The 20,207-nt window shown below is 42.5% G+C and overlaps 1 long non-coding RNA gene across 10 annotated transcripts; it reads right to left on the bottom strand.

Annotated features, from left to right (window-relative positions):
- Window positions 1-957: 957 nt before the first annotated feature.
- On the bottom strand, window positions 958-18,288 carry LOC117653857. 10 transcript variants are annotated; one of them, XR_004588254.1, is made up of 28 exons: window positions 17,948-18,288; window positions 17,599-17,869; window positions 16,879-17,030; window positions 16,654-16,793; window positions 16,430-16,570; window positions 16,203-16,344; window positions 15,978-16,119; window positions 15,737-15,880; window positions 12,182-15,618; window positions 11,913-12,088; window positions 11,676-11,815; window positions 11,109-11,548; window positions 10,777-11,018; window positions 10,565-10,663; window positions 9,995-10,474; window positions 9,769-9,909; window positions 8,768-9,683; window positions 8,390-8,691; window positions 8,067-8,306; window positions 7,767-7,980; window positions 6,020-7,654; window positions 5,753-5,921; window positions 5,510-5,658; window positions 5,206-5,419; window positions 4,852-5,091; window positions 4,604-4,757; window positions 4,297-4,506; window positions 958-4,218 (listed from the first exon to the last, which is right to left on the bottom strand). It is a non-coding gene; the product is annotated as an uncharacterized LOC117653857 (long non-coding RNA). The 10 variants fall into 10 exon arrangements; XR_004588262.1 differs by lacking the exon at window positions 15,978-16,119; XR_004588261.1 differs by lacking the exon at window positions 16,203-16,344.
- Window positions 18,289-20,207: the final 1,919 nt, after the last annotated feature.

The following is a 20,207-nucleotide window of genomic DNA, read 5'->3' as shown; positions in this document are numbered from 1 at the left end:
TCGTATGCCGTTTCGGGCCCGACACAAGCTCGCCTGCACTGCAAAACGAGACGTGGTCGTCCTTACTAGGGTGACACTTCATACCGGCGGAGACGAAACTCAAGCGGCTCGAAGCTCCCACTCGCAGTATGACCAGTCAGGGGGAGGTATACATCCCTCGGGAGGGATTGCAGACCTCCGCCCCAATACAGTCTCTTTGAGTACTAACGGGTCCGGTGCCCGCCTGCTTCGTCCCCTTGTCTTGGGCACAGCTGCGACTTCTTCGTTTTCTTCGTGATACGGTTGTAGCTCCGCGGGCGCTCCGCTGGACCGCAGGCAGAGTGATGCCGGGGGTAGTTTCCGTCGTTCTGCCTCTCTCGCACTCATGTCGGGCCTTGTTTATGGCCGCAGTCTGTGTAGGTGGAGCCCTAGGGCCCTAGAGAGGGGCAACCCTCTCCCCCTACCTCCGAGGCAAGGCCAGAGTCCGGGTCGCCAACCTCTGCCACCCCTCAATGGAACCCTAAATACGAGGTAACTAAGGCTCTACCCTCAACAGGCGACACGTTGTGTCTTACAGTCCACACAACAGGACTGCTACGCGCTGTCAGACCAAAAGCCACGTGGTTAATTCTCAGCTCGGCCATTTCATTCTAGACTTTTCATTACAAGTTCACTTGGAAAACAATAACAAAGGGACAGTAAAACATTTTTAACGTCCCAACGCACGCACGTGCTGACGATGTGTACATCTCGAAAACACTTCGGGCTCAGGCCGAGTGACGGGGAAACCACTGTCGCAATCTCCGTGCTTTTTGCAAGTTTTGGCAAGAACTGCATGATCATGAAAGGAGGTCTTACTTCACAATTCGATTGATTCACAAATTGTCCCAAGGAAATCATAAAGACCCCCTGAAGGGATCTACACGGCTCAAGCACAAAGCTGACAGGTGGGTGAAGGAACAATTGAGATATTGTGCAAACAAGAGACAAATAGTTTTCTTTACTGTAAACTTCATGCAGAACAAACAACGTTGTATTGGGTAAAAGAAGTTCAACCATGAAAAACAGCAGAATAATTTACATACCAGCATGTTCGCTTTAAAATAGGAAACAAAAGACAGAGTCATCAGATAAGCATTACATTTAGAATGAAAAAATGAGAAGGCAGTTAGCAGGGTTTAAAAAAAGGGAACCTTGACCTATTGTATCAATAATACACGAACTTAACGTTGCCTACCATCAGATTTACATACAAATCCTACCTTAGATATCACACAACTCAAACAACACAAGAACAAGACAAGCTGAACAAATTAACTATGAAAGGAATAAGCAAATGAAATGCTGCAAAGACAATAACAGCCTTCTAGTGACTGATGTATGTAACAGTACACAAAATACAAACAGGATCCAAAGTTTGACAATAATAAGGAAATGTGGACATTTAAAGGCAAAAGGTATACATAAGACAACACCTTCATTGTCACAAGCATCTTTCTCAATTGACAAAAAAAACATCAAGAAACTTCACGAATGAGGAATAATTTCACTAATTTCACACAGAGCAATATACACCATCGCAGTTAACAAACAGCTGACATTGTACGAGTGCAGGCTCATCATACACCAAAATCTATTCCTGTCCAAAATAAAACGGAACTTCCTAACAAGAACCATGAGGAGTTCACACTTGCATCTAAGAAGCGCTTCAACAGAGGCTTATATAATCGACTTATACAATATTGCTCACTTGCTGAATGCTGGCACATCAACATGCCGAGGATAGGAATTTGCAATCAAAATTCCGATACAAATCAAAGTTTCAGAAAACTGACGCAGCCAAGTTTTAACTTTTCCATTTCTCCATAAATGAGCCACTATTGCAATAGTGCCATCAACAGAACCGACAGAGTAATTAAAAAAAGTTCCAACATACCACTCAAAAATACAACACAGCATCACAAATAATTAAGAAGGAACTAACATTGTACAACTAGCATTGTACGAGTACAGGCTAAACATACACCAGAACGTTCCTGTCTGACTTGCACACATAAAATATAACTGCCTTTCAAGAAGCATGAGCAGTTGACAAACACTAGCATCAAAGTGAATGGAAGAGAAGCTTCAACAAAGGCTCATCTAACTGGCTTTTACAACATTATTGTATTGTACTGAATTCAATGCTTGCCCTTATCCTCCAGGTCAGAATTTACATTTAAAATCCAGAGGCACATAATATCCACAAAACTAAGCATATAAATAAGCACCAGCACATGATTTAACAAAGGGGAAAAGGAGAAAAAGAGAGAAAAGCATCATAAACAAACAGAGTCGAAATTCATAATTCATGGGGGGCTTGTTCCTAAAATTCCATTGGAAGGGCCAAATATTAAGAAAATGACACTGAATTACGCTTCCTAATCAAAAGGGATGCAGCCATCGGCAGAAGGGGGCGAATGTGAGTAAATCATGAGGTTCTGTGACGCAGTGACTTTTAGTGATGAGAAAGATGGCAAGACATTGGACAGGTAAAAAGTGACCAGAGCTAGAGAGAGGAAGAAGTGTTCAGCCCATAAAAATCATTAACTGGGTAATTAGAGGACAGCTTCACTAAACATAACAGCCTTCAGGAAGCATCGGCCTCAAAGGGTTTCTCTTAGTAACACAGGTTCAACGCACAAATGCAGTGAGAGTGCCACATTCATTTGCCACATCTTAAGAGATTCTATGGCGCTTGATCAATGCAGGCTTGAGAGGAAGCCACCAAGTCTGTGGGTTCACTCAAATACTCTGCTGCATTTTGCTACCAATCAACAGAGCAGGAGGGCTCAAATACCATCATTGCAAAATGGATAGCCCAAATTGGCAATAGTCTAATCTAGATAACCTCCTAACTGCAGGCGCGGATCCAGCATTTTCCTAAGGCGGTCAAGGGGGTGAACCGGTGCTTGTTACCTGCGAACAGGAGCTACTTAGTGCTCGTTGCCTATCTTCCAGGCGATTGCTATTGCTAATATTGGTTGGACCACAAATCATCGGCCTTTCTAGTACCTAAGGGAGGGGGTAATTAATCCTATTCCCTTCCTCTCAATCCGCGCCTGCCTAACTCCTACTTCAACTCGCAGTTTTCAAACAAATTTTTGGAAGAACATTGAAGCACACAAATTACTACTAAACCCCACCATCTAAACACAGGGGGCCCCATGCTGTGTGACTAATACCACCACCACCTCTCTCACACATGTTATCATACATACATCATACATTCATACATCCAACACAGCTTCATGTTCTTCCAAAAAATTTGTCAAGAGTATCCATGAGAAATGGCGCCCTTTCACACGGATACTATCATTAAGTTTAAGACAAGCGCGTCAACTAAACTCCATCTATCCTAAAATTAAAGGTCTGTAACAACTAAGGTGCTTCTCTTTCAAAGAGCGAAATTAAGAAAGGCTTGAACACTGTCGGAATGGGCACTAAGAAACAAGACATGAATAAAAGGGTTTTGAATGATGAAAAGGAAAATGGACTGATGTGAATTCTCCCTACTATAATGCTCACGTTGGGTGGAAAAGTGTCACAAAATGAACCTGCCGTTCTGCTAAACATCAGCAGAACAAGGGGACAACCGGACAAACCGTCAATTTAAACTATAAATTTGAGACTCTGTTTGAATATGGTTCACTATACACAACAAATAAACAAAATTGGAGTTGGGGTTTTCGAGTAAAGACTGATCCGGAGGAAATTTTGGGCAAGTTACCTTTGAGAATTAGAAGATCTATTTGTTAGCAACTGCTCTAGAAATTAGAAACCTAGTCAAAAAGCCATTGTCAATCATAGACAAGAGCCAGTTTTGAAGGCAGCTCTTGCCAAACACAATAACTGAGAGCAAGCTCATAATGAAATTCGTTCAAAAGATTAACATAATATTGAACATCCTCATCCAGTGCACAAAAGTGCAATTATGGCATGGACACTTAACTCTTGTCCGCCACTCTCAGAATATACAGTACTAGGATATATCCTAACTCACAATAGAACAAAAGCAGGTGACTTGACAAGCTGCTCAACGTGATGCTCTTCTCAGATTGGTTCGAAGCAGCCAGGACTCCACTCTTGAATGACTGGCATAGTGAAGCAGTGAGATTCAGACTCCCAAGCACGGCATTCACCGAAGTGTGTGCACGCTCTCTTGACCAGCATGGCACCTGATATGGTGAATACATGCACCTGGGGATGTAATGAACAATAAGAAACAAAGCATGGGGCAAAAAACTGGCAAACGTACATAGAGCACATCATACTTACATATTTACTCATCACAATCTGAGTGTGCCATTTGGTTCAAATGATGAAGCCTCCTGCCCTAATTTATCAGTTATTGAAACTTCTTGGAGCATTTAGGCTGTCTATAGGCTGGTGCTAGCTGAAGAAAACTTTCTGTTTGCCAACTGGAAGAGAAAAACACGAATGCAAGTTGCTTAGACTTCCAGGGTCTTGACGGATAGGCTTTGGCATCTGCAAAAAGAAGAGAAATTTGTGAAGATCTAGTTTCAAGGAGTTTTGTCAACATACCAGAAACTACACTAGAAAACAAGACAAGTAGATTACTTACAATATCAGAATTGGAAGGAGACTTGAACAAAGACAGATTGTACAAACAAGCGAAGATATTGCATCATCATTAAATAGAGTTGATGGAATCCCTCTATTACTTATAGACTTGGTTATGAATGAAACCAAAATGAAACTAAATACGAGATACTCGTCTGTAATAAAAAGAGTACGATTAAAGAAACTATTCATGAAAGCATTATCACAACCAGAAAATACACTAGAAAACAAAACAAAAAGTTTACTTACAGTATCAGAATGGGAACGAGACTTGAGACACTGTCACATTCTGTCCTCCAGGTTTAAGCTTTCTTTTCATCACCTGTCGGAAAATCTCCTCATCACAGCAAATGTGAGGTCCAAAACCTCAGAAGAAATTTCATTTTATTTCATCCACAGTAAGCTTTGATGGAATCGTTATCAGTGACTCGAATTTAGTTGAATTCAAGAACCAAAACCAGCCCTACAACACAGCCACTAAACCGCATCCTATAACAAAACGAGGCAAATTATTAAGAAAAGAAAGACCACAAATAAAGTTAATACGTGGAAAAAATAACATGGCTTCATGTTTCAGTTCAAAACAGTTGGCAGGTGGCTTACCATTCAGGATGGTTGTCAAAAGACGCAGTCATTGCCGAACACCAGAACTGTGTACGTGTCATTGGCAGAATAACCAAAGAGACCATAGTACGAATTGAAGAGGTCCCTTGATAGCAAGAAAAACAATTCTACAAACTACAGCTGCCTTGACACACAGAGCCAGGCACTTATGATCTCCACGCACAAAACATTGCCAGAGAGCCAGGAAGACATCCTGAAAATAAAAAAGACAACCTGTGGAAACTGGTCGGACACTGAGAATTTGAATGGAACTTTAAGACAAGTAAGTTAAGGACAACCTTACCTTTGAACAGGCAATCGCGAGAGTGTCGGCTCAGTGGCGCGATGGATGCCCATATTTGGAGTTGCTGATTTTTCTCATCAAGCAATTCACTTATTTCAAGTTCCAAATCACGGTCACATGTTGGTATATCAACATGATCGACCCCACTTCTGTCATCGGCACGAAACAAAAATTACAAAAGTTGATATATTACACACAAGTACGATATAAACGGGTAAAGAAACAACAGAACTGCTTACTTACATTATGAGAAGGCTCAATGCCTTCAAGTATTGTCAGTCGAAAACAATCATAACGTCTTGCAAGTTGTCCATTAAACAGGCAAATAAGATTGTCTACTGCAAGGCAATAAAACTTAAATTGTTTCAGCCTGAAAAAATTCATGAAGGTCTAAAGCAGGGTCAGATCTCGTCTAATCAACAAGAGGGAAACAAACAAAATAGAAGTCAGTCCTTGGCACACAGGAAAAAGAATTCAATGAGGCTATTGGGATACAAAATTACTGCTTACCTTAACTGATGTGCCGTGTTCAACTGCCTTATAAGTCTCAAAAACAAAAACAGAAATGAACACTATGCTTTTTTTTCATTCTTTTTAAACAATTTTTTTATTTGGCCTGTTTCTTTTTTTTAAGGCTCTTTTCACTTTTTTTTCACATTTTTTTTGTTACTGTAACATTAATTCCTAAACAATATTTCTTTGTGTCCTTTATTGATCAGTGATACACCATTTGATCTTCATAAAAATGCTTTTGCATTGTAACAGTACACGTACTTTACGTTGCCTACCATCATATTTACATACAAATCCTACCTTAGAGATCACACAACTCAAACAACACAAGAACAAGACAAGCTGCACAAATTAACTATGAAAGGAATAAGCAAATGAAATGCTGCAAAGACAATAACAGCCTTCTAGTGACTGATGTAACAGTACACAAAATACAAACAGGATCCAAAGTTTGACAATATTAAGGACACATGGACATTTAAAGGCAAAAGGTATACATAAGACAACACCTTCATTGTCGCAAACATCTTTCTCAATTGACAAAAAAATCATCAAGAAACTTCGAGAATGAGGAATAATTTCACTCAAAGAGCAATATACACCATCGCAGTTAACAAACAGCTGACATTGTACGAGTGCAGGCTCATCATACTCCAAAATCTATTCCTGTCCAAAATAAAACGGAACTTCCTTACAAGAACCATGAGGAGTTCACACTTGCATTTAAGAGGCACTTCAACAGAGGCTTATATAATTGGCATATACAATATTGCTCACTTGCTGAATGCTGGCACATCAACATGCCTAGGATAGGAATTTGCAATCAAAATTCCGATACAAATTATAGTTTCAGAAAACTGACCATCTGTGCTGCCTGCAACGCAGCCAAGTTTTAACTTTTCCATTTCTCCATAAAGGAGACACTATTGCAATAGTGCCATGAACAGAACCGACAGAGTAATAAAAAAAGTTCCAACATACCACTCAAAAATACAACACAGCATCACAAATAATTAAGAAGGAACTAACATTGTACAACTAGCATTGTACGAGTACAGGCTAAACATACACCAGAACGTTCCTGTCTGACTTGCACACATAAAATATAACTGCCTTTCAAGAAGCATGAGCAGTTGGCAAACACTAGCATCAAAGTGAATGGAAGAGAAGCTTCAACAAAGGCTCATCTAACTGGCTTTTACAACAATATTGTATTGTACTGAATTCAATGCTTGCCCTTATCCTCCAGGTCAGAATTTACATTTAAAATCCAGAGGCACATAATGTCCACGAAACTAAGCATATAAATAAGCACCAGCACATAATTTAACAGCAAAGTGAAAAAGGAGAAAAAGAGAGATAGCAAGAAAAACAATTCTACACAGTACAGGTGCCTTGACATGGGCCTAAGGCCAGCATCTTTCCATGTACTACAGCTGCCTTGACAAATAAATGATCACTATGAAGTAAGCTCGCAACCTCAAAAAATAGTGAGGTGTTAATACCACCACAAACGAGAAAATTTGTTGTCGCAGTATCAAAAATCTTCACCACTTCATTGATCTAGCTTCTATGGACATCATATCCGAATACCAGTTTTCCTCAGCAGTTAAGTTGGATATTTAGATTCCCCTGGAAAAAGAAGAAAACCACGGTTAAAATTTTAGTACAAGACAAAAATTATTGTTTTATAAAATGTATACCCTAGAAAAACAATCAAAAAAAAAAAAGGAAAAATGATTACCTGGCACCCCATTAGCAGCAACATCTCGAAGTTAGAGGGTCTTCTATGTCATAATCAGACCTTCCACAGACTTCCAATAATAAATATGGCTGGCATTTCAATGCAATTTGAATTGAAAGTTACCCCAACCAGGAATGTGAAATAACTCATTGGCAAACAGAGCGGCCCCTCAAATGGTTAATCACAAAACGCAAAGTGACTCCATATCGTCTCTCTGAAAAGCACAAGAAATACCTATGAAATGAACAGTATTTATGATTAATTGTGAGCCTTATACATTAAAGGATTTGAAGTGCTTACCCACAGCGTATTACAGGTATGATTCCTTCAGACATACGTGGTTTAGCACCACAAGCAGTTAGTCTTCAATACTCCTCACCACCTTCATCATCATCATCAACTCTGTTGATGCTGACCCTCCATATTCCTTCCGTAAAGCAGCCCGGTCACCTCCTCCCACACGTCTCCAACATACCAGTGCACTAATACCGTAGTGACCTGGCCAGGTTGTCGTGACCAGGGACTAATGAGTTTTGGCATCTGTAACAAGTACACGTGATAAACAGAAAAGTTATCAATGGAAAAATGGGCCAAAGAAAGTCAGGAAGAATAAAACCACTTACCTAGGTACTAGCTAGTAGAGGATCAACAGCAGCTGAAGCTTCAGCTTCTTTCCATTTGAGTTTCATACCACCATAGACACAAATGTACTAGAGCTACCAAGTGATATTTGAGTTTTGACCACCACAGCAAAAACAAATAAATTATCACTCCGAAGTCAGAGGCCATTCAAGTCCAATTGTCAATGGTACTGCACATTTCAGGAACAGACACTTTTCCATTCATGAACAGGCAAGCCATGCAAAACAATGGCCTAGCGGCTTGTGAGCTGCCACTTCATCACTGCAGTGACGAACCATAAAGGCTGCAAGACAAACAGGAGAGCGTAAGAACCACACAAAGCATTAACGGAAACTCAACTTTAGTAAAAAGAAACTCACCATAGTCTTGGCGCTGAAGTGTCAGAGCAAATCATTTTCAAGGCATGTCCGTCCAAGATAAAGGTTCAAGGATGGATGTTCAGCAAACGGTTTCATCAAGCATGAGCCTTTCACTGTTACTTAGTGAGGTTGCTCAACATTTTTCTACTAGAGGACGCTCCGCTCACCAGGCGTATGTTCGCCGCCAGCAGATGGCGTTTAACAACTTTCCGAGGATCCAGGTGGTGGAGCTGGGAGCGTCTCACCGTGCTATGTATGAGCTAATTGCAACTTGTGAAGTGGACGTCACCGGCACGGAGGGCGAATGGAATGCCCACGGCCAACCTGCCCGGATGTGCCCCTACACCAGGCAAAATGAAGTGCGAGTTCTGTGCCACCCCTCTCAATGACTTCAGGCACAAGGCGATCCACATCAGACGAGCGTGCCGCCAGTTTAACCACAATGTCTTCTGTTTCAGTCCCTTGCAAGTGGCCATCTACAACAACTTCGCCAGGTACTTGCGGGCCTACTGCGGGACTAATCTCAGTGAGCTGCCGGTTCCAGGCGAGGCGCCCCATGACCTCGAGGAAACCCTGCAGACTACGCTGGACAACCAGGTCAAGCAGGGTCAGCTGGCCACGGCGGCGGCTGCTGCCCATTCTGCTTGCATGGCTGAATTGGAGGCCGACGTGGAGGAGAGCAGCCGAGCACTAATTCAAGCCATGAGAAACTCTGTTATAGCTGCGCGGGATGTCAACGAGGACCTCCTTCCAGTGGGATGTACAGGGAGATGCGCGACGTGAAGGCCCTCACCAGGGAGTTTGGACAAGCAGTCCTGGACCTCTTCAACGTTCTTCAATTGACATTTAGAATTAAACAGTGACTTGGACATTGGTTAGCGACATTAACCAAATAAACGAACTACCAGATAATGGTCTGAAATAAAAATGATAAAATTGAAGAAACGATTCTGAGACAACCACCAGAAAATACTTCAGAAAACAGAAGAAGTGTTACTTACAGAATTCGCACCATTCTCAAACCAGAGAGGAAAAGCTCAGAAGAAATTCAACCTTCTTCAATTGACATTAAGAATTTTTGAACAGTGACTTGGACATTGGTTAGCGACATTAACCAAATAAACGAACTACCAGATAATGGTCTGAAATAAAAATGATAAAATTGAAGAAACGATTCTGAGACAACCACCAGAAAATGCTTCAGAAACCAGAAGAAGTGTTACTTACAGAATTGGCACCATTCTCAAACCAGAGAGGAAAAGCTCAGAAGAAATTCAACCTTCTTCAATTCACCAGCCACCCCTCCACCAGCTCCAATATGACCAATTACTCGCTCAAGAGTCTGGAGTACACGTGCATGGAGTAAGCTAGTCGTTTCAGTTGTCACTGGGTGATCTAATGGGGTTGCCGCCAACTAAATTCGACTGACATCGACAAGATGGCTGCGCGGGACGCCACCGAGGCCGAAGTATCCAGTGAATCAGTCCTGGCCCTCTAACGAGGCCAAAGGGTAAGCTGGATAGTGATCAAGTGCTAGCCAAGTCTTCTTCAGCTAGATGAGCTTAATTGCGTTTCTTCCACAGCGTTTGGCCATTGACTTGAGTTAGGATGACAATGGACTCTGTGTGGTTTGAAGAAATGGCGTTTCAAACAGCCATCCAGAAGGTATTGGTAAACCAAACCCAGCCCTTCAACACGGCCCACTAACTGTAATAAAATAAGATAAAATTAAAGAAATTATTCATGAAAGGATTATGACAACCAGAAAAAACATTAAAATCAAAAGATTTTACTTACAATCTCAAAAGTGCTTTGCAGAAAGGGCGTTTGAAAGAGACATGCAGAAGATATTGGTGAACCAAACCCAGCCCTTCAACATGGCCACTAAACCTGAACCTAGGACAAAAAGAGACAAACGTTAAGCAAAGCCATAAATAAAGTAAATACATCCAGGAAAAAATTAGAGGGCTCCTTGTTTCTGATCAAAGCAGGCGGCAGGTGACACTCACCATTTTTTATGGTTGTCAACAAATGCAGCCATTACCAAACACCAGAACAGTGTGCCATTGGCACAATACTCAAAAGACACCATACGATGGATTAAAGAGGTCCCTTGATAGCAAGAAAGAGAATTCCCTCAATAGACCTCTGTAATCAAGATGGTCCAAAACATCAGAAGAAATTTTATTTTCTTTAATCGACTTTGATCGAATTCTCCATTAGTGACTCCAAGTCACTACAAACTGCTGGTCTGTAATAAAACAGATAAAATTGAAGAAACTATTCATGAAAGGATTAAGAGAACCAGAAAACACATAATTTAAGGGAGTATTTTACTTACAATTTCAGAAGAGCAGAAAGGGGTGTGTGAAAAAGGCACCCAGCAGGTATTGATGAACCAAAGCCTTTCCTTCTTCCAGCATGACGCAGCAAATAAGTGCATTTCTGGCCAACACCACACACGACGGTAGAGGCCTTCTAGTTAATGCCCACCTTCAACATAATAGGTCAACCAATCGACGAACATGATGCTGTTCTTAGTCTGGATGATGGCAATGGCAGCAGTCACATCCATAGGCAGAACACCACCACAGCAAAGGACAGCAGGCCATGTAGTTGCTATTGCCAGGCTAACAACACTCCATGTGGTTTGAAGATTCAAAGCAATTATTGGCTATCTCCGCTACAGATGTTGTTCCTGGTATGGGATGCCTGCCACACACTACCAGGCACGTTCATGGCCTCCACACAAATTCAATGGCAGAGAGGCAGGAAGACAACCTGAAAATAAAGAAGGCAACCTGTAGACACTGGTCGGACACTAAGATTTCAAATGGAACCTGAAGACTAGTCATGAGTAATGCTTAAAAACTGGACTGCTACAAAGCTTAAGGGAGGACAACCTTACCTTTGAACAGACAACTTTGGGCGTGTAAGCTCAGTGGCTTGTTGGATGCGTAGATTTTTAGTTGCTCTCATTTTTCCCATCAATCAATTCATTTCTTTTATGTTCCAAAACACGGTCACATGTTGTGATCAACCCGACTTCTGTCATCGGCAAGAAACAAAAAATACAAAAGTTAGTATAAAACACACAAGTACAGTATAAACGGATAAAGAAACAAGAAAAGAACTTCTTACTTACATTATGAAAAGTCTCAATGAATTCACATATCGGAAGTCAAAAACAAATTTAACGTATTGAAAGTCGTTCATTACGTAGGCATATAGGCTTATCAACTGAAGACAATAGAACTTGAATTGTTTCAATGTGATAAAATTCATGAAGGTCTAAATCAGGGTCAGAGACGGTCCTATCAACTAGGGGAAAAAAAAACAAAATAGAAGTCAGTTCTTGCCACACAGGAAAACAAGAAATCAAAGAAGGTGAAAGCATACAAAATGGCTGCTTACCTTTTTAACTGATGTGCTGGAGTCTTGCAGTCTGAGTCCTGAGTCTGTTGTAGTTGCTTACAGGTCTGCTCAGGCCTAGTAGCGCTGATGAAGTGTTGAACTACCTCGAAGACGAAATGCAAACCACTACACTTTCTTTTTTTATAATTATTTTCCTTTGTAATTTTTTCAAAACTCTTATTTTTTTGTACAGTTTCTTTATTCTCTTTTAGGTTTTACTTTTCAACAATTTTTTTTTCTGACTTTTCTTTTTTTCAAGGGCTCTTTTTACTTTTTTTTTTTTGACAATTTTTTCCCATCACTAATATTTTTTGTGAAACAATACGCCTCTTTGATTTTTTTTAAAAATCAGTTTTACACCATTTGATCTTAATAAAAACTGCTACAGCATTGCAACAGTAATACACATACATATAGTTGCCTACCATCAAATTTACAGACAAATCCTAACTTAAATAGTACAGAACTCAACCAACACAAAAACAAGAAAAGCAAAAAAGATAAACTATGACAGGAATAAGCAAATGCAATATTGTACAGACAATATTGGCGTTCTAGTAACTTATGTAACAATACACAAAATACAAACAGGACCCAAAGTTTGAAATGAAGATATTAAGAATACATCGACATTAAAAGGTAAAAGGAATAAAAGCAGCGACATACATGAGGAACACCCTTCTTTGTCACAAACATTAATTCTCAATTGAATTAAACTAATCAAGAAACTTAAGGAATATAAGTAAACATTTCACTCAAAGAGCAATACACCATTGCAATTAACAAAGAACTGATATTGTATGAGTGCAAGCTCATCATACACCAAAATCTATTCCTGCCCAACTCGAGCATGATACATTCCTAGATAAAACGAAACTTCCTTACAAGAACCATGGAGAGTTCACACTTACACCTGAGAGAGGCATCAACAGAGGTTTTTATGAATGGCTTCTACAATGTTACTCGCTTGCTGAATGCCTGCACATCAACATGCCTAGAATGGGAATTAACAATCAAAATTCCGATACAAATTGAAGTTTCAGGAAGCTATGCATCTGCACCGCCTGTGACGCAGGCCAAGTTCAGCTCTATGGACGTAAAAAAATAATAATAAAATAACCTTAGCTATAACATTTTCATTTCTCCTCAACAAAGCTATTATTGAACAAGTTTGGTTGCTACAAACTAACATTGTAAGAGTACAGGCTAAACATACACAAAAACATTCCTGTCTGACTTGCGCACATAACATTTCAAAATAAAATGAAACTGAAGAAGCATAAGGAGTTGACTAACACTAGCATCAGAGTGAATGGAAGAGAGGATCCAACAAAGGCTCATCTAACTGGCTTTTACAACAATATTGTATTGTACTGAATTCAATGCTTGCCCTTATCCTCCAGGTCAGAATTTACATTTAAAATCCAGAGGCACATAATATCCACAAAACTAAGCATATAAATAAGCACCAGCACATGATTTAACAAAGGGGAAAAGGAGAAAAAGAGAGAAATGCATCATAAACAAACAGAGTCGAAATTCATAATTCGGGGCGGGGGGGGCCTGGATCCTAAAATTCCATTGGAAGGGCCAAATATTAAGAAAATGACAATGAATTACACTTCTTAATCAAAAGGGATGCAGCCATCGGCAGAAGGGGGCGAATGTGAGTAAATCATGAGGTTCTGTGACGCAGTGACTTTCAGTGACATGAAAGTGAGCATGACATTGGACAGGTAGAAAGTGATCAACAGACTTAAAAAGAGGAAGAAGTGTTCAGCCCATGAACAATTGTCAAAACGCATATCATGGAAACGGTAGAATCATAAGCTGGGTAATTAAGGGACAGCTATACTAAAAAGATAGGGGCCTTCAGGAAGGACCAGCTTCAAAATGTTACTCTCAGTAACACAGGTTCTAACGCACAAATGCAGTGAGGGTGCCACATTCATTTGCCACATGTTCAGAGATTCTATGGCGCTTGATCAATGCAGGCTTGAGAGGACGCCACCAAGTCTGTGCGTTCACTCAAATACTCGGCTGCATTTTCCATCCAATCAACAGAGCAGGGGGGCTCAAATACGATCATTGCAAACTGGATAGCCCGAATAGGCAATTGCATAATCTGGATAATCTCCGAACTCCAGGCGCGGATCCAGAATTTTCCTATGGAGGGGGTGAAGAAGCAATACTTGTTGCCTGCTTACAGGAGCTAAATAGTGCTTGTTGCCTATCTTCCAGGCGGCCTTCCTAGTACCTAAGCTACCTTTGAGTCCGAAGCTACCTAAGCTACCTCAGGGTAATTAGTCCTATCCCCCTCCTCTGAATCCGCGCCTGTCTAACTCCTACTTCAACTCGCAGTTTTCAAACAAATTTTTAGAAGAACATTGAAGCACACAAAATACAAAACACATAAAATGCCACCATCTAAACACACGGGGCCCCAAGCTGTGTGACTATAATACCACCACCATCTCTCTCACACATGTTATCAGACATACTTGAAATCAGACTAGCTCATACATTCATTCATACATCCCCAACACAGCTTCATGTTCTTCCAAAAAATTTGTCAAGAGTATCCATGAGAAATGGCGCCCTTTCACACGGATACTATCATTAAGTTTAAGACAAGCGAGTCAACCAAACTCTATGTATCCTAAAATTAAAGCGCTGTAACAACCAACGTGCTTCTCTTTGAAGGCGAGAAATTGAGAAAGGCTTGAACACTCTTAGAATGGGCACGAAGAAACAAGACATGAATACTAGACTGTTCTTAAGGGTTTCGAATGATGGAAAGGAAAATGGACTGATGTGAATATTCCGTACTATAATGCTCACGTTGGGTGGAAAAGTGTCGCAAAATGAACCTGCTGTTCTGCTAAACATCAGCAGATCAAGGACATCGGGACGAACTGTCAATATTTGTAAATTTGACTCTGTTTGAATATGGTTAACTACAACAAACACAACAAAATTTGAGTTGGAGTTTCCGAGTAAAGACTGATCCGGAGGTAATTTTGGGCAAGATACCATCGAGAATTAGAAGATCAAATCTAAGAGCAACAGCTCTAGAATTTAGGAACCTAGTCAAATGCCATTCTCAATCATTAACAAGAGCCAGTATTGAATGCACCTCTTACCAAACACAATAATAACTAAGTGCAAGCTCTTAATGCAATTGCTTCAGAAGATTAACATAATATTGAACATCCTCATCCAGAGCACAATAGAGCAGTTTGGGCAAGGACACTTTTCACTCAACAACTGCAGGCTTTCTTAACTTGATCAGCTGAATTGCGTTTCTTCCACACAGTCTTGACCATTGACTTGAGTTAGGACAAGAATGAGGACTCCGTGTGGTTTAAAGAAAGGGCGTGTGAAATAGGCATCCATCATTGGTCAACCAAATCCAGCCTAAAACACTACCACTAAATCTGAACCAACAAAAGGGGACAAATATTAAAGAAAGAAAGACCACAAGTAGAGTTAGTACATGGACAAAATTAGATGGCTTCATGTTTCTGATCGAAACAGTTGGCAGGCGACACTTACCATTCATTACCTTGGTCAACAATTACAGCCATTCCCGAACATCAGAACGGTGTATGTGTCATTGGCAGAATACTCAAGAGAGACCATATTATGGATTAAAGCAGTTCCCTCAATTGACCTCTGAAGATGGTCCAATATACTGCTCTGTAACAAAAAAAAAAGTAAAATTGAAGTAACTTTGCATGAAAAAGCCATAAGAACCAGATAATATATTAGAAAACAAATGAAGTATGTTACTTACAGAATTGGCACCATTCTCAAACCAGAGAGGAAAAGCTCAGAAGAAATTTAACCTTCCTTCAATTGACATTAAGAATTTTTGAACAGTGACTTGGACATTGGTTAGCAACATTAACCAAATAAACGAACTACCAGATAATGGTCTGAAATAAAAATGATAAAATTGAAGAAACGATTCTGAGACAACAACCAGAATATACGTCAGAAAAAAAAAAGTGTTACTCACAGAATTGGCACCATTCTCAAACCAGAGAGGAAAAGCTCAGAAGAAATTTAACCTTCCTTCAATTGACATTAAGAATTTCTTAACAGTGACTTGGACATTGGTTAGCGACATTAACCAAATAAACGAACTACCAGATAATGGTCTGAAATAAAAATGATAAAATTGAAGAAACGATTCTGAGACAACCACCAGAAAATACGTCAGAAAACAGAAGAAGTGTTACTTACAGAATTCGCACCATTCTCAAACCAGACAGGAAAAGCTCAGAAGAAATTCAACCTTCTTCAATTGACATCAAGAATTTTTGAACAGTGACTTGGACATTGGTTAGCAACATTAACCAAATAAACGAACTACCAGATAATGGTCTGAAATAAAAATGATAAAATTGAAGAAACGATTCTGAGACAACAACCAGAATATACGTCAGAAAAAAAAAAGTGTTACTCACAGAATTGGCACCATTCTCAAACCAGAGAGGAAAAGCTCAGAAGAAATTTAACCTTCCTTCAATTGACATAAAGAATTTCTGAACAGTGACTTGGACATTGGTTAGCGACATTAACCAAATAAACGAACTACCAGAATGGTCTGAAATAAAAATGATAAAATTGAAGAAACGATTCTGAGACAACAACCAGAAAATGCTTCAGAAAACAGAAGAAGTGTTACTTACAGAATTGGCACCATTCTCAAACCAGCGAGGAAAAGCTCAGAAGAAATTTAACCTTCTTCAATTGACATTAAGAATTTCTTAACAGTGACGGACATTGGTTAGCGTGGATAGAATTTATCAGTGGAGCTTTGTTGTAGCATCTTATATATTACCTGCAAAACAAGAAAAGCAAATCAATAATTAAAAAAGGCCTCTTTTAAAAAAAATAGACCTTTGGTGGAAGCTACGCTACAGCTGTGCAAGGTCACGCTTGTTGATTGAGAAAGGAAATCGTGGATCAGGCTGGAACTCAGATTAAAGGCTTGGCTTAGGCAAAGAAGCGGGCGCACCCTACCATCGTGTCACTTGATACTTGATATCACTGTGACACTGTATACAGTTAGTATACCGTTTGCAATATGTATTGCATTCACTTACGACTCCGATGGAGAGGGGGTGGGGGTGTGGGAGGGGGAGGTGTTGCGGTCACCGCACCGCGCTGAGGGACAGCGAGGGGCCCCGGGGCTGCGGCCCGGTCCACAAAGGTTCTGAGAGCCCTAGAGCGAAACCAGCGAAAGGAACGGTCGGGCACGGCCACACTGACCGAGCCTTTACAGCTCCCTAACCTAGGCCCCCGACTCATTGCGAGTAATGGCTCATAGCTAATAAATGTGATACAGACGGAATCCCTTTTTAAAGAAGAAGCAGTTGTGAGTGCGACACAGGAAGCAATGTACATACCTTTAAATTTCATGTTCCTCGCTTGGTAGATGATGTCCATGTCAGTCAAAATTAGTTGGGAGCAACCCCGTAAAAGTTGGGGCGTCTTGACACCCTCTTCGGAAGCGCGGGAGCGGGCGGGTCGTCGTCATCACGCCTCGGACGCCGCCGCTTGCGTGGGGGAGGGGTCGGAGTGCGCGGGCCTGGCTGCTGCTCCTCCTCCTCCTCCTCGTCGTCGTCCTTCTCCTCACGCCGCCTTTTCTCTCTCTTTGCGGAAGATGGTAAACTGAAACTAAAACAAGAAAAATAGATAAATACCACCGAGTATTTCGAATAGTTCACCTAGTGACAACTGAAACGAATAACTTACTCCATGCACGTGTAGTCCAAGCTCTTTAGTGAGTAACTTGTTACATTCAGGCTACGACGCGTTGACGTTGGCGTGCTTGAGCCCGAAGGGTGGAATGACGACGGGCCTGAGGTGCAGGACTTCGACGACGACGGGCCTGAGGTGCAGGACTTCGACGACGACGGGCCTGAGGTGCAGGACTTCGACGACGACGGGCCTGAGGTGCAGGACTTCGACGACGAAGGGCGTTGAGTAGTGGTGGTGGTGGTGGTGGTGGTGGTGGTGGTGGTTGTTGTTGTTGGTGTTGGAGGAGGAGGAGGTGGTGGTGGTGGTGTTGTTGTTGTTGTTGCCACCGTTGTTGTTGTTGCCGCCACCGTTGCCACCGTTGTTGTTGTTGCCGCCACCGTTGTTGTTGTTGCCGCCACCGTTGCCACCGTTGTTGTTGTTGCCACCGTTGTTGTTGTTGTTGCCACCGTTGTCGTCGTCGTCGTCGTCATCGTCGTCATCGTCGTCTTCCTCCTCCATGTCCCTGACCCTGTGAAAGAAACACAATTAAGCTCACCAAGTTCAGAAGACTTGAGCTAGCACGATGACTATCCAGCTTACCTTCTAGCCTCGTGGAAGAGGGCCAAGACTGCTTGTCCGAAGTCCCTGGTGAGTGCCTTCACATCGCGCATCTCCCCGTACATATCACTGGAAGGAGGAAAGGCAAGTTAAAATTCACTTTCTTGGGGCGCCGACCGGCCAACCACGTCTTTCATACTTCACCGGATACTCACTCCTCGTTAACATCCCGCGCAGCTATGACTGAATTCCTCACGGCTTGAAACAGTGCCCGGCTGCTCTCCTCCACGTCAGCCTCCAATTCAGCCCTGCAAGCAGAACGGACGGTTGAGATGTGTCACTTGGAAACATGGGGCACGCCGGGCAAGCCCGGGGCTAAGCTCACTCTGACTTACAGATGCTCATTCGGGTGGCCGAGCGGGGCAGCCGCCGCCGTGGCCAACTGACCCCGCTTGACCTGGTTGTCCAGCGTAGTCTGCAGGGCTTCCTCGAGGTCAGGGGGCGCCTCGCCCGGAACCGGCAGCTCGCTGAGATTAGTCCCGCAGTATGCCCGCAAGTACCTGGCGAAGTTGTTGTAAATGGCCACTTGCAAGGGACTGAAACAGAAGACATTGTTAGTGCAAGGCAAACCGAATTTAAAAGGGGAGGCGACGGGCGACTTACTCATTGTGGTTAAACTGGCGGCACGATCGTCTGATGTGGATCGCCTTGTGCCTGAAGTCATTGAGAGGGGCGGCACAGAACTCGCACTTCATTTTGCGGGGCGTAGGGGCGTATCCGGGAAGGTTGGCCGTAGGCATCCACTCGCCCTCCGTGCCGGTGGCGTCCACTTCACAAGTAGCAATTAGCTCATACATAGCTGCAACAAAAAGTTCGGCATAAGCAAGGAACAGTCACCCGACTGGGACGAAGAATCAAGACAAGACTGCATACCTCGATGCGACGCTCCCAGCTCCACCACCTGGATCCCCGGAAAACCGTTAAATGCCATCTGTTGGCGGCGAACATATGCCTGGTGAGCGGAGCGTCCTGCAAGAAGAAAGAATAACGTTAGCACAGTGGCGAAGTCCAGGCATCCAAGAAGTTCTCGCAGTCTAACGACTGGCCCAAGCAACACAAGCAAGAAGGCACGGAAGCCACGCCGCGCGACGAGACAGCGAACGCAGTCGTACGCAATGAGCTTGTTGAGCTGAGCGCGGCAGCCTGCGCAGGCTACGACGACGCAAGGCTACGACGCAAAGCCTACGCAATGGAAGTAAGAAGGCACAAAGCTTGCAGCCAAAGCGAAGAGACAAAGGGCAAAGCTTGGGAGGGAGGCGAGGGCGAAGCTTGGGAGGCGAGAGCGCGTCCGCACGGAAGGGGTGCGAGGTTTCCGTCCGGCAGCAAGCCGAGCGCCAGCCGGTGGCTGTGCGTGCGTTCGTCTCTGACGACGGGGCTGGCGGGCCTGGCCGAGGCAGTGACACTCGTCTGAAGAGGGCCTCTTTGGACAGATGCCTTCGCCCACATTCCACACATCGGTTTTGGGCCTCTCGTTCACACAACGGCGAGAGAAACGAGATGGGAGATCGAGAGGGGGGGGGGCTCATATCGGGGCGCTGGCTTCGTTCTGCTCCGTCGAAACTGAGCGACCACAAATCAGGGGTCTAAGACTGGTAGCAAACCCGGGGCGGACAACGATAGAGAGAGATAGAAGATCGGGGCGCGTCGCAGTCGAGGG

Source organism: Thrips palmi, unplaced genomic scaffold (assembly GCF_012932325.1).
Source record: "Thrips palmi isolate BJ-2018 unplaced genomic scaffold, TpBJ-2018v1 HiC_scaffold_8, whole genome shotgun sequence".
Lineage (NCBI taxonomy): Eukaryota > Metazoa > Arthropoda > Insecta > Thysanoptera > Thripidae > Thrips > Thrips palmi.
The sequence above is the reverse complement of the archived record's forward strand: the minus strand, read 5'-3'. Positions and strand labels throughout refer to the sequence as shown.